Genomic DNA, 10839 nt, shown 5'->3' with positions numbered 1-10839 from the left:
TAAACATGGAAACGCGTGCAGTTGCCGTACTGTATTAAAGCTTTAATCAGGATAAAACTGTATATTAAAAGCTACCATAAGCAGTAGCAGTAGTATCTATAAGTATGAGACAACAACAAACAAAAAACATAGGCCTACCATTAAAAGCCGTGCTTGCACAGGTTCTGCACGATCCTCTTCAATAATATCCTCTGCTTCTCAATCGAGTTCAAACTGATAAGCGATATTAACGACGCCGTTGTTTACAATACAACCGGAGCACATGCGCTGAGGTGAGGGGCGGGACGCTTAGATGCGGTTGAGCCAATCACAACACACTGGGCTAGCTAACCAATCAGAGCCCATCGCCTATTTCTGAGGGAGGGGCTTCATAAAAGAAGGAAATGATCAGCACGTTTCTCAGAGAAGGGACAGAGCGGTGTGGAATAAAGGTAAATGATGTGAAAAATAATGCGTTTTTAAAAAAACGAAGCATTAACATGTTAGACTGCACCCCATAAACACAATCAAGCCTAGAAAAAAAAACAGTGAACCACCCCTTTAAATTTTTTTTCAATAATTGAGTTTGTATCTTGCAATAACAAGTTATAAACACAAATTCATAATTAAAATCTCACAATTCTGACTTTTTTTTTCTAGGAATTCTGACTTTCCTCACAAAATTCGGTTTACATCTCTCAATTCTTTTTTTTCCGCTACGGAATAAAAATAAAAAAGCCAGTTACATCTTTTTATCTCATAATTCTGCCTTTTTTCTCACAATTGCAAGTTTAAATCTCACAATTCGACTTTTCTTTTCAGAATTGAGAGTTTCTCACAAATCTTGCAATGCTGCTCTTTTTTTCCACTATGGAAAAATAAAAAAAGTAATTGCATCTTTTTATCTGATGCAATTATTGATTTTAAATCTCACAATTCGACTTTTCTCAGAACTACAAGTTACCATCTCACAATTCTGACATTTTTTACTTCAGAATTGCGAGAATACAAGTCTGAATTGCAAGAGAAAACAACAGAATTGTGAGTCAGAATTACATTCCTTATATTCAATGGTGAAAATAAGCTTCCAGAACTAATTAAGCTGCAAAAAATATTATGTAGATGGAATGATGCATAACACCTCATTAACTGACACTTGACTTACAAAGCTCTCAAAGGATACTAGAAAATAATGAACAACTACGTAGATCTTAGAAGAAGCTTCATGGAGCACAATTCTTTGACACAAAGGGCCGTGTGTTGGATCGCCGAAATGACACGCAGGACAGCAGAACGTGCTTCCAGCTTGGGAAGAATATGCAAATGCACACAGACAGCACACAGTGTCTTATGATGAAGTCCCTAATGAAGTCCTCTCATGCAATCTGTTTTTGCATCATGCCAGCACTATGGTTTTCGATACTGCCAAATGCATGACAAGCACCAAAGTCCCCCGCCAGATCTCGTCTCCCAGCTCAATTATCTTTCTAATCAGCTGCTTCATTGCATTGAAAAGAGATACAACACTTTCAATTAGGTTTCGTGATTTAGCTTTGTTCTCTTATATGGGGAGCAATCATCCAGTGCATGTTCACATTGTTTGCGTCTCGTGGGCTTTTTCTCAGTCTCTCCCAAAACCCATTGAGCTTTTGGCCTCCATGGAGCGTGATTCATTTCACTTCCTCAAGAGCCTCGGTCTTAAAAGTCATTCTCATATCTGCTGTAAACAATGAGAGAGGGAATTAGGACCAGTTGCGCTCACCCTTAACCTGTCTGTCCTTCTCTATCGCTCTCACACAAGTAATGAGAGATCCAGACACAAGAGAAAAAGGAGTAAAACAATTCCAGATGCCAATAATAAAGGGCTACCATAAGCAAAGGAAAGACACGTACCTAACTAGTCTTCTACCACGCTACAATCCATCACGCTCCATAAGGTCGCAAAACTCTGGACTTTTGGTAGTACCTAGGATAGCAAAGTCCACTAAAGGAGGTAGAGCTTTTTCGCATCTGGCTCCCAAACTCTGGAATAGCCTTCCTGATAACGTTCGGGGTTCAGACACACTCTCTCTGTTTAAATCTAGATTAAAGACACATCTCTTTGGCCAAGCATTCAAATAATGCATATCATAATCTTGTACTGCAGTTATATCTGATCAAATGCACATTATTATTCTTTAGTTTGGGTTAAACAAATAATTTTGCTTGGTTGGAACAGCAGCTATTCTAATTATGTCTCTATTTGTTTCTCTGTTTCTGCTGGGATTGACATCCCGTGGTAACTAGGATTTACACAAGCTTCAGTCTGGATCCAGAACACCTGAGAAGAGATGATGCCAACCCCTCAGAGGACCTCAGATGATGCCAACCCTGAAACAGCATACAGAACTACCACATTTTTCTATAAGTTTGATTGCATCATATAATAATTGCTGTTAATAGTGTTCATCGTCTGTTTGATTACGTCTTTAATTGATTTTTCCATACACTTCTGCCATATGTACATTGACTGACAGTCACCACTGATAAGCTACCACTAAATATCGTAGAAACTTAATTTGCTGTAAAGTTGCTTTGCTATGATTTGTATCGTGAAAAGCGCTGTACAAATAAACGTGAAACGTGAAACACACGTGGCTGTATGGAGAAAATGACCATCAAAAGAAATGCAGAAGAGGCATAGCTGGGGATTTCAGTTGACACAGGAAGATCAGTTTTAACAACAGGAAGTGCTTGAAGTAGGTGTGGGCGGCATAACAAAAATATACCGCATGAGTCACTGTAGATCATGGTAACAATCTAAACATGATTTAAAGTGATAGTCCACCCAAAAATGACACGTCTGTCATTGTTTACACACTCTTATGTTTCAAACCTGTATGTCTTTCTTTCTTCTGCTGAACAAAAATATATTTTTGAAGAACAAAAGGAACCAAATATTGATATTCAATGTGTTGACAATGTATTATTTTATGCTCCACAGAACAACAAAGGTCATACAGGTTTGGAATGACACCAGGTGAGTAAATAATGACAGAAATGTTAACTATTCCTTTGATTTTCACTCAGATTTTGCTAGTAAATTTCACAAACAATACACAGAAACAGCCAGTGGTGGAAAGAGTACTGAAAAAATATACTCAAGTAAAAGTACCATTACCTTCCAAAAAATGTAGTGTGAGTAGAGTAAAAGTACTTGTCCAAAAAACTACTTGAGTAAGAGTAAAAGAGTAGCCTATTTAAAAGTACTCACGAGTATTGAGTAGTGAGTACTGAGCTGTGGATTCTACCCCCTCATAATAAATGCTGTACACCGCAATGTATACATTTTAAAAACGCTGTACATTATGTAATTCACATTATCTTGTTTGTCAAAGAACGAAGAATATCTATCATCCAGCAGTTTTAATTTTGACTGCCAACTCTTTAAAATACATCAAAACAGCACAGAAACAGTATTCAGTTGAAGAAAAGATGAAAGTTATTCTCAGTACAATCATCCACATTTAAATCATAGTTTGAAAAAATAGATTTAAAATCATCTGTCAGGCCACTGAGACAGCATGCTGTTGTTGCACATAAAATATTAATGTTTAGAACAGTGCAAATACAAACACGATTAGAAACTCATAGTTCAGCACCTCACACCATGATATGGGTTCAAGTGAGAGCCCATTTCTCTCCAAAACGGTGCCAGTTTGAGCGTTTTGCAATAAAGAAATCAAAATAACTAAACTTGACAATTTATGTTACAATTTTAACATAAATGCACATTGTTCTAGAAGGATGGCAAATTCATGCCATACCTTTTACACATTTACTCGAATTGGTATGCTGATAATACAATTTGTAAGGAAAAATGCATTCAATAGCGAGGTATTTCTGGGGAAACGTTTTCAAAGGAAAACACACACACACACACTCACATGTCTCTTTGCTGAGCCGCGGCGGTCTCGGTGAATCAGCAGCATCCACAACTGAATGGAACAAAAAGTGTTGAACTTGAAAATTGTTTATGCGCGAGTGCACCTGCTAAATGAAGGCGGATTGTATAAAATGGATTTTAAAAAATTGTAAATAAAAAAAAAAAAAGTTTATTAACGAGCTGCAGTTTTATTACATCATGTGTTGGCACAGATGCAGTATATTAACCCCACGGGTCATCAATAAGGGCAAGCACATATACAAATCATTTAGTAAGCAGAAATCCGAAATTTACCTTAACATATTAAGTTAGAGGAAGATGCGACTGAATTGATGCTTGAAGAATGCACTTCCAGCTGCCACGATAAACAGTTGGCGGTAAAAGTTTTCTATGCACAATTTGATTTGTTGAAAGTCACGAGACCTATTACTATCTCTCTATCCAATCACGTTGATGGATAAAAATAAAATAAAAATAAGCATGTATCGACCACAAACGTTCTGGTATTTTTAACTCTTTTTTTATTATGTGTAGTCATTTATAAAAAGAATAAGCATGATGCCATGACTTAACAGCACCTTTTACCATGATCATACTCACAGTGTAGTACAGTCTCTCACTTTACTGCTTGTTTAGATGACTAGCTGTCAAACTCTTCCTCTGACTCGGTCAGCTGGTTTTGTTTGGTGATCTGATGGTTAACAGATGGAGCTAAGCCCATCCAGACCTACAGGCATCTCTCAAGCACATCTCCATCATAGGTCTCCAGTCAAGAACCAGTGACTGCAGCTCAGTTTCCTGCAGAAATAAAGCATCTATTTAAAAAAACCTCAAGGTACAAACAACTCTTTTACTGTATTTTTATGCAAGTCCTTCAATATCCAACACAAAAGTGACTGCTTACATTTAAAGTGGTCTAGATCCATATTTTTCTTTATAGGAAATTCAAAAAGAAATGTTCAGCCATGAACTAAAAATCAGACACACAAACGTTAATGAGAACATAAACTATTTATCTCATAAAATATTTTGAATGACTATCAGAAAAAGGCTTATATTATACACAGTACCATTCAAAAGTAAGATTGATTTGTTTAAAGAAATGTACATTTTTATTCAGCATTGATGCATTAAATTGATCAAAAGTGTCAGTAATATAACGTTACAAAGATTAACATTAATCCAAATAATTAGTAATTCCTTTAGAATGCGTCCTTTAGAATGACTTGAGTCATTACTATCAAAGACATATATCTCAAAAGCTTACAATGATGTCAGTCAATATCAGGGAGTTATCATGCTTTTCACTTTATAATACTCATCCAAATAATTTGTAGTTCCTTTAGAAGGATTTAGTAATACTTGAGTCATTACTAGTGGGTTACCATGATCTTCACTTTAGAATACATTATGCATAATTCACATTCATTATGAACCTGTATAGTAGCTCTTAGTAGTTCTCTGGGATATATGAAAAAAAAATTGTAGTTACTGATTAGCTAATAGTGAACTACCACTTTCAACTGAGCACTATTACTTACTAAATCATTAATCAGGTTTTCTTGTTAGTTAATAGTAGTTACTAGAATGTTATTAGTGCATTAGTTATTTGTTCCTGTGTAGTTATTCATTAACGACAGAACAGTATTCTAAAGTGTAACCAATATTTTGATACTTTAAGAATGCAGTTAAACTCACAACAACTGGGGCTTCTATAGATACTTATATCAATGCACAACAGCATCAGACCTGATCACAGCTGTGATAAAAGGTTTATACATTATTATCATCATTTCTCCTGCATAGAAAATGGGCAAAATGTTTACATCTGGAACCTGGCTCTTTTCTTTGTGAAAAAGGATGCAGAATGGCCAACATTTTTGTACATGGAAAAACATGTTTCCAAAGTAAACATAGCAGCCCCTGTAATTGTTTCTGTGTGCCTGCGGAATTCTTGCGTGTGTTTGTTTATGTGTATGAACATGTCAATCTGTGTGAAGAGTCTCTGGAGGGGCTGTGATTCATCAATCTGGCAGCGCTGTGAGTTTTGAGAGTGGGCATCATGGCGGTGCCCACAGAGAACAGAGGGACGTTAGGATGGAAAAATAAACACATGCACAAACATACACGGCACGCTCACAACATGAACATGCAGAAAGTGTGTGTGAAAAAGAGACACTTCCTGCATGATAATGTCAAATAATTTCAGCTCAAATCAATATTTCATGCCATTTATTTTGAAAAGCAGCACAGCAATAAGTGGGATATTGTACAGTTAGCACATTGATTTCACAAAATAAACCCCCTCACACTCAGTATTTTTGACTTGTTTTACAGTACTGCACACTCTTAGAAAAAAAAAGGGACAAAAGCATCTAAACATTCCTAAATCAACATACATTAACTTGAGAAGCAAAATTAAGATATTAAGTCCCGTTTCAAAATTAAGCGAATTTATACTTAAATCAATAAATTAATTAAATCATCGTGTTGGTTTTTATGATAACTGTATATTACCCTTAACATGCATTTTAGATTGAGAAATTTGGCCTTTTATCATTTTAACACAAGCATCTTTGCAAATATGTGCTTATTTTCTTTCTTTCTTTCTTTTTTTATAGAAAATAAAACCAAAATTAAGCATTTGGAGATGACTGGAGAATTGTCCGTCAACATTTTCTATGATATTATACTGATATTGTACTGTCTAAGTGCTGGGGAAGAGGTCAAAGAAGAATGTAATTACTACATTTCCCATGCATTCATTGTGGTGCAATTTTGCAAATCATCAGAATATAGGCTACACTAAATGAGGCAGCTGTGGATTTTATGAATAATTCAACAGCAGATTCAAAGGACCATTATGAAAGGCAATCTTCACCCAGGATAAGAGAGAGAAGCATTTTCTTTAACCCTGACCAGAAGTTAACCTGCCAAAGTTAATCTCTTGCTCATATTGCAAAGACACTTTCATAAGATTCAGCCACTTATTCACAAATGTAGAAAAGACTTAGGCATTCATTTCATTGCACAACTATGTATTTTTCTGACCCATCACTGATGTCTATAAATATTTTCTTATAAGTAATGTTATAACATAACTGCAGCTGTATTCTGCATATTCCCCAGGCATTTACTGCAATACAATTTACCAGATCATCGTGGTAGATGTGGATTTTTAAATTATTCAGCAGCAAAGGTTCAAAAGACTATTATGAGAGAAGCAACCTAACAGAGGCTTGAGGGAGGAAATTAGACGTTATGTTATTGCTTTTGAAAGTACCTGACCCTGACCGAAGTTAAGCGCTTTCTTGGGAAAGTTGGACTGTTGAGGAATTCGCATCATTTTATCTGCTGGATGAGAGTGAAAGCACATTAGTCCTAGCATATTGAGTCAGTCATTCATCAGTGAGCAGCAGATGTAATTATGTAAGGTAATGTAACACTCACAGTAAACAAGGATAAACAAAGCAACAAATAATGGAAGCAGATTCTTCCGTGGCAAAGCTTGTTGTTTATTGGTCATGCCACAAATACGGTGTTTATGCATTGAGGCCAAACATCTGTAATGACTCTGGTCAGTAAAAGTGCAATTTGCCTTCTCCATGTGTACGATTATTACTTTTAAGACCTGATATGTTTAAAGGTCATGTTATTTATGTGCTTGTAGCAGCAGAAGTGCAAAAAAAAAAAAATGTATATCACACTATAGTTTCTCTACTTGTTATGCAAAATAAAATAAAACTAAATATAATATAATCTTCACATTCAAGAGTGATTCTTCAATTAGGGAGATAAAAAGGGGGGAAAATATTACTGATATTAAAAAAAACCAGATGATTTTAGCAGATGATTTTACATAAAAAGCAATACTTTGTACGGATTATTATTATACATTTTTTTTTTACAAAAAATATATGACTTGCCTTAAATAATTGTATTTTATGTTTTCATTTTAAATTTAGTGTAAAGTTTTAGTAATTTTGAGGTGTGCTATTTTTCTATATAGATTTCATGTTTTTTTTTTTCAGTTTTAGTTTAGTTGTTTTAGTGCATCAAGATAAACTAAATGAATATGCGAAATAAAATAAGTTTAGGTTTTTATATTATATTTCAGTTAAAGTTTAAGTAACAAAAATCATTTTATGGTCTTAGTGAACTATAATAATAACGGCAGGGCTGAACAATAACTTTGTCAAAAACATGTAATTTTATGTTTTAACTACAGATGATAATGGAGTTTTGTTGTGCAACTTTTAAATCAGGAAAGTTCTATGCTTATATATTTTTTTTAATTTGCAATTTGTTTTTTTGTCTATGAACGAATCACTATCCCCAATTCCGTCATTACCATCATACAAAGCATTTTATAAAAAAAAGTATTGTCATTGGCAACAAAAATCCACTTTAATATGACAGCCATGATAGATCATATATATATATATATAGAGACACTTCAACTTTCAAACTTATTCTGAGTCTGAGATCACACATCTGTTCAAGAACAAGCCTGTCATCATTTCATCCCAGGGTTACATTGATGAAGAGAACGGACTGATGCGTTTTTCTCTCCGACTCGAGGGATCAGTACTTGGTCATGGTTTATTGCTGTTAGTCGGCCTGTGGCGCTATACAGCTGTTCAGGGACAAGAGAGAGCTCAAGTGAAGCGCTAACATCGCTATTTAAAAATACAATGCGGTTTCTCATTGGGGTTTAGCTTGAATTTCATGCAGACAGATGTAAAAAGAAGCGCCCTGTTGCGTCATGTCAGTTTAGTTTCAAATTCACTAATTAGTGCTTACTTTAAAGACAAAGACTTATTACTGCAAACACAGCACTCCCTACTGAGAAACAACAGAAGCTGATGTACAAATAATTGCCTAGCGTGAGACGACAGACACTTATGTGGCATGTCTAGTTTGTTTGGACTGTTGCCCAAACCAGCACACCTGCAGAGCATCATCTGTACCTGTGAGACATTCACAAGTCAAACTACCTTTTACTAACTGTAACCACATTTTCTGAAGAAAGTATTAGCGCTGTTTGCTAATGCAAAAGTTGCTTTAGTTAAGAAGTTATAGCATAGTTGTTATAGTACAATTAGTGGTGGTATCCAGGCTGTTGCCATGTGCACTGTAAAACCTAACAGTGATATTCACTAAATAAAATGTTCATCTAACTTATATATTTTTTTAAAAGTTACTTAAACTTAATAAAAAAGAGTTAAATGAACTCAATAACTGATTATATTAAGCACGACTCAATCTGAATAAGTTATGAATTGCTTATTTATAATTTGTGTTACTTTAACTCCAATGATTTAAGTTAAATTAATTTATTTAATCGAGTTAATGTCTATGGCTAACAACAAATTAATATTCAAAAGGGATAAAAAAAAAAAACGGTAGGTGGGTTTCTAATTTATTTTATATATAATTTTTCAAGAAATTACTTTTGTATTAATGTCTGTACTTTTATACATTTCATAACCCATTTAATAACTCCATGACTAATCAAATAAATACATATGAGAAAAATACATAAAGAATCGAAAGACTACATTTTATATTCTGTGAGGTAAATCTCGCAGCACGAGTTCCGCGGGGTTTTAAAGTAGAGAGGGGAGACTGACAGACCATCCTCCATGAACACATGACACTCGACAGGAACCTAATCAACAAGTAATCCGAGCATACCCATTTTAAAATAATATAAACTAATTAAAAATATATATTTTGCAATAAATTATTTATAATACCTAGGTATCTTTACTTTTATACTTTTCATAACTAATTAAATATCTACATAACTAGTAATCAAATAAATACAAAAACATGAAAAGTACATTTCAGTCAAATCAGTTACACTACGATGCACTACATTTTTGTTTCTAATGTAATTAGTTTTGATTATGGAAAAATACCACGTTCGTTTTCACTCGCCGGACAGGAAGCCCGCGTTAATGTGCAGTGATTAAGCCACATTTTTATTTTCTTTTTCTAGTGGAAAATTAATTTATATGTTTGTGTGTTTTCTCACAGTTGGATAGATGAGCCGCGCGCCTTTTTTTTTTGGCGGACACACCATCCTCCACATCTGTCTTAACAGTCATTCACGGCAGAAGCTTAATCTACAGGTAATGCAAGCACACCCATTTTGAAGTAATGTAAACTTAAGAAATAACATTTTTATTTAAGAACAGTTTGGTTAGATTTAACTGACATTTCCATTTGATGCCTACAGTAGTTAGGAGCTGTAGTGAATAAGCCCGCTAACCTTTTTTTTTTTTTGGAATAAGCTCGCTAACGTTAGCCGATGACCATAAAAAAATAAGTTGTCAGTTACATTAACTATTAGGAATTCGCGAGTTTGTCGCAAATGTTGGTTTTTAAATGATAACATATCAGAGAAGCTATTTTGCCAGTTATGCCCATTTGTCTGCTCTGCCAGACCAAGCCTTTTAAAACATTACAGACTTAATCATTTTCTACATTCGACTGTATGTCCAATAAAGGAGCAGGGGCAATCCAGATGCAGAACATTTTGCACTGAGATGAAAAGAAATTGTGCAGTCCAGTCCACCAGTTAAGGAAATGATGTCAAGATGGCCAGCTCTGTTTCAGGAAGCACAAGTAAGTGATTTTTAAATCCTTTTTCTGTGTATATGTTTTTGCTTGTAGTCTAATAATCTTGGTTTCCTGCTGTCTTTACTCGAGTAGTTCACCCAAAAATGATTGACTTTCTTTGATACAGGCTTGGAACAACATGAAAGTAAGTAAACCGTGACAGAAGTCTCATTTTTGGGTAAACTATTCCTTTGTGCACATTTCTGCACTCAGTGCTTAAAGGGATAGTTCACACAAAAATGACAATTTTGTCATTAATTACCCACCCTCATGTCGTTACAAACCCATAAGACATTCGTTCATCTTCG

Source organism: Sinocyclocheilus anshuiensis, unplaced genomic scaffold, assembly GCF_001515605.1.
Source record: "Sinocyclocheilus anshuiensis isolate Anshui unplaced genomic scaffold, SAMN03320099.WGS_v1.1 scaffold2808, whole genome shotgun sequence".
Lineage (NCBI taxonomy): Eukaryota > Metazoa > Chordata > Actinopteri > Cypriniformes > Cyprinidae > Sinocyclocheilus > Sinocyclocheilus anshuiensis.
Note: the sequence above shows the minus strand (reverse complement) of the source record.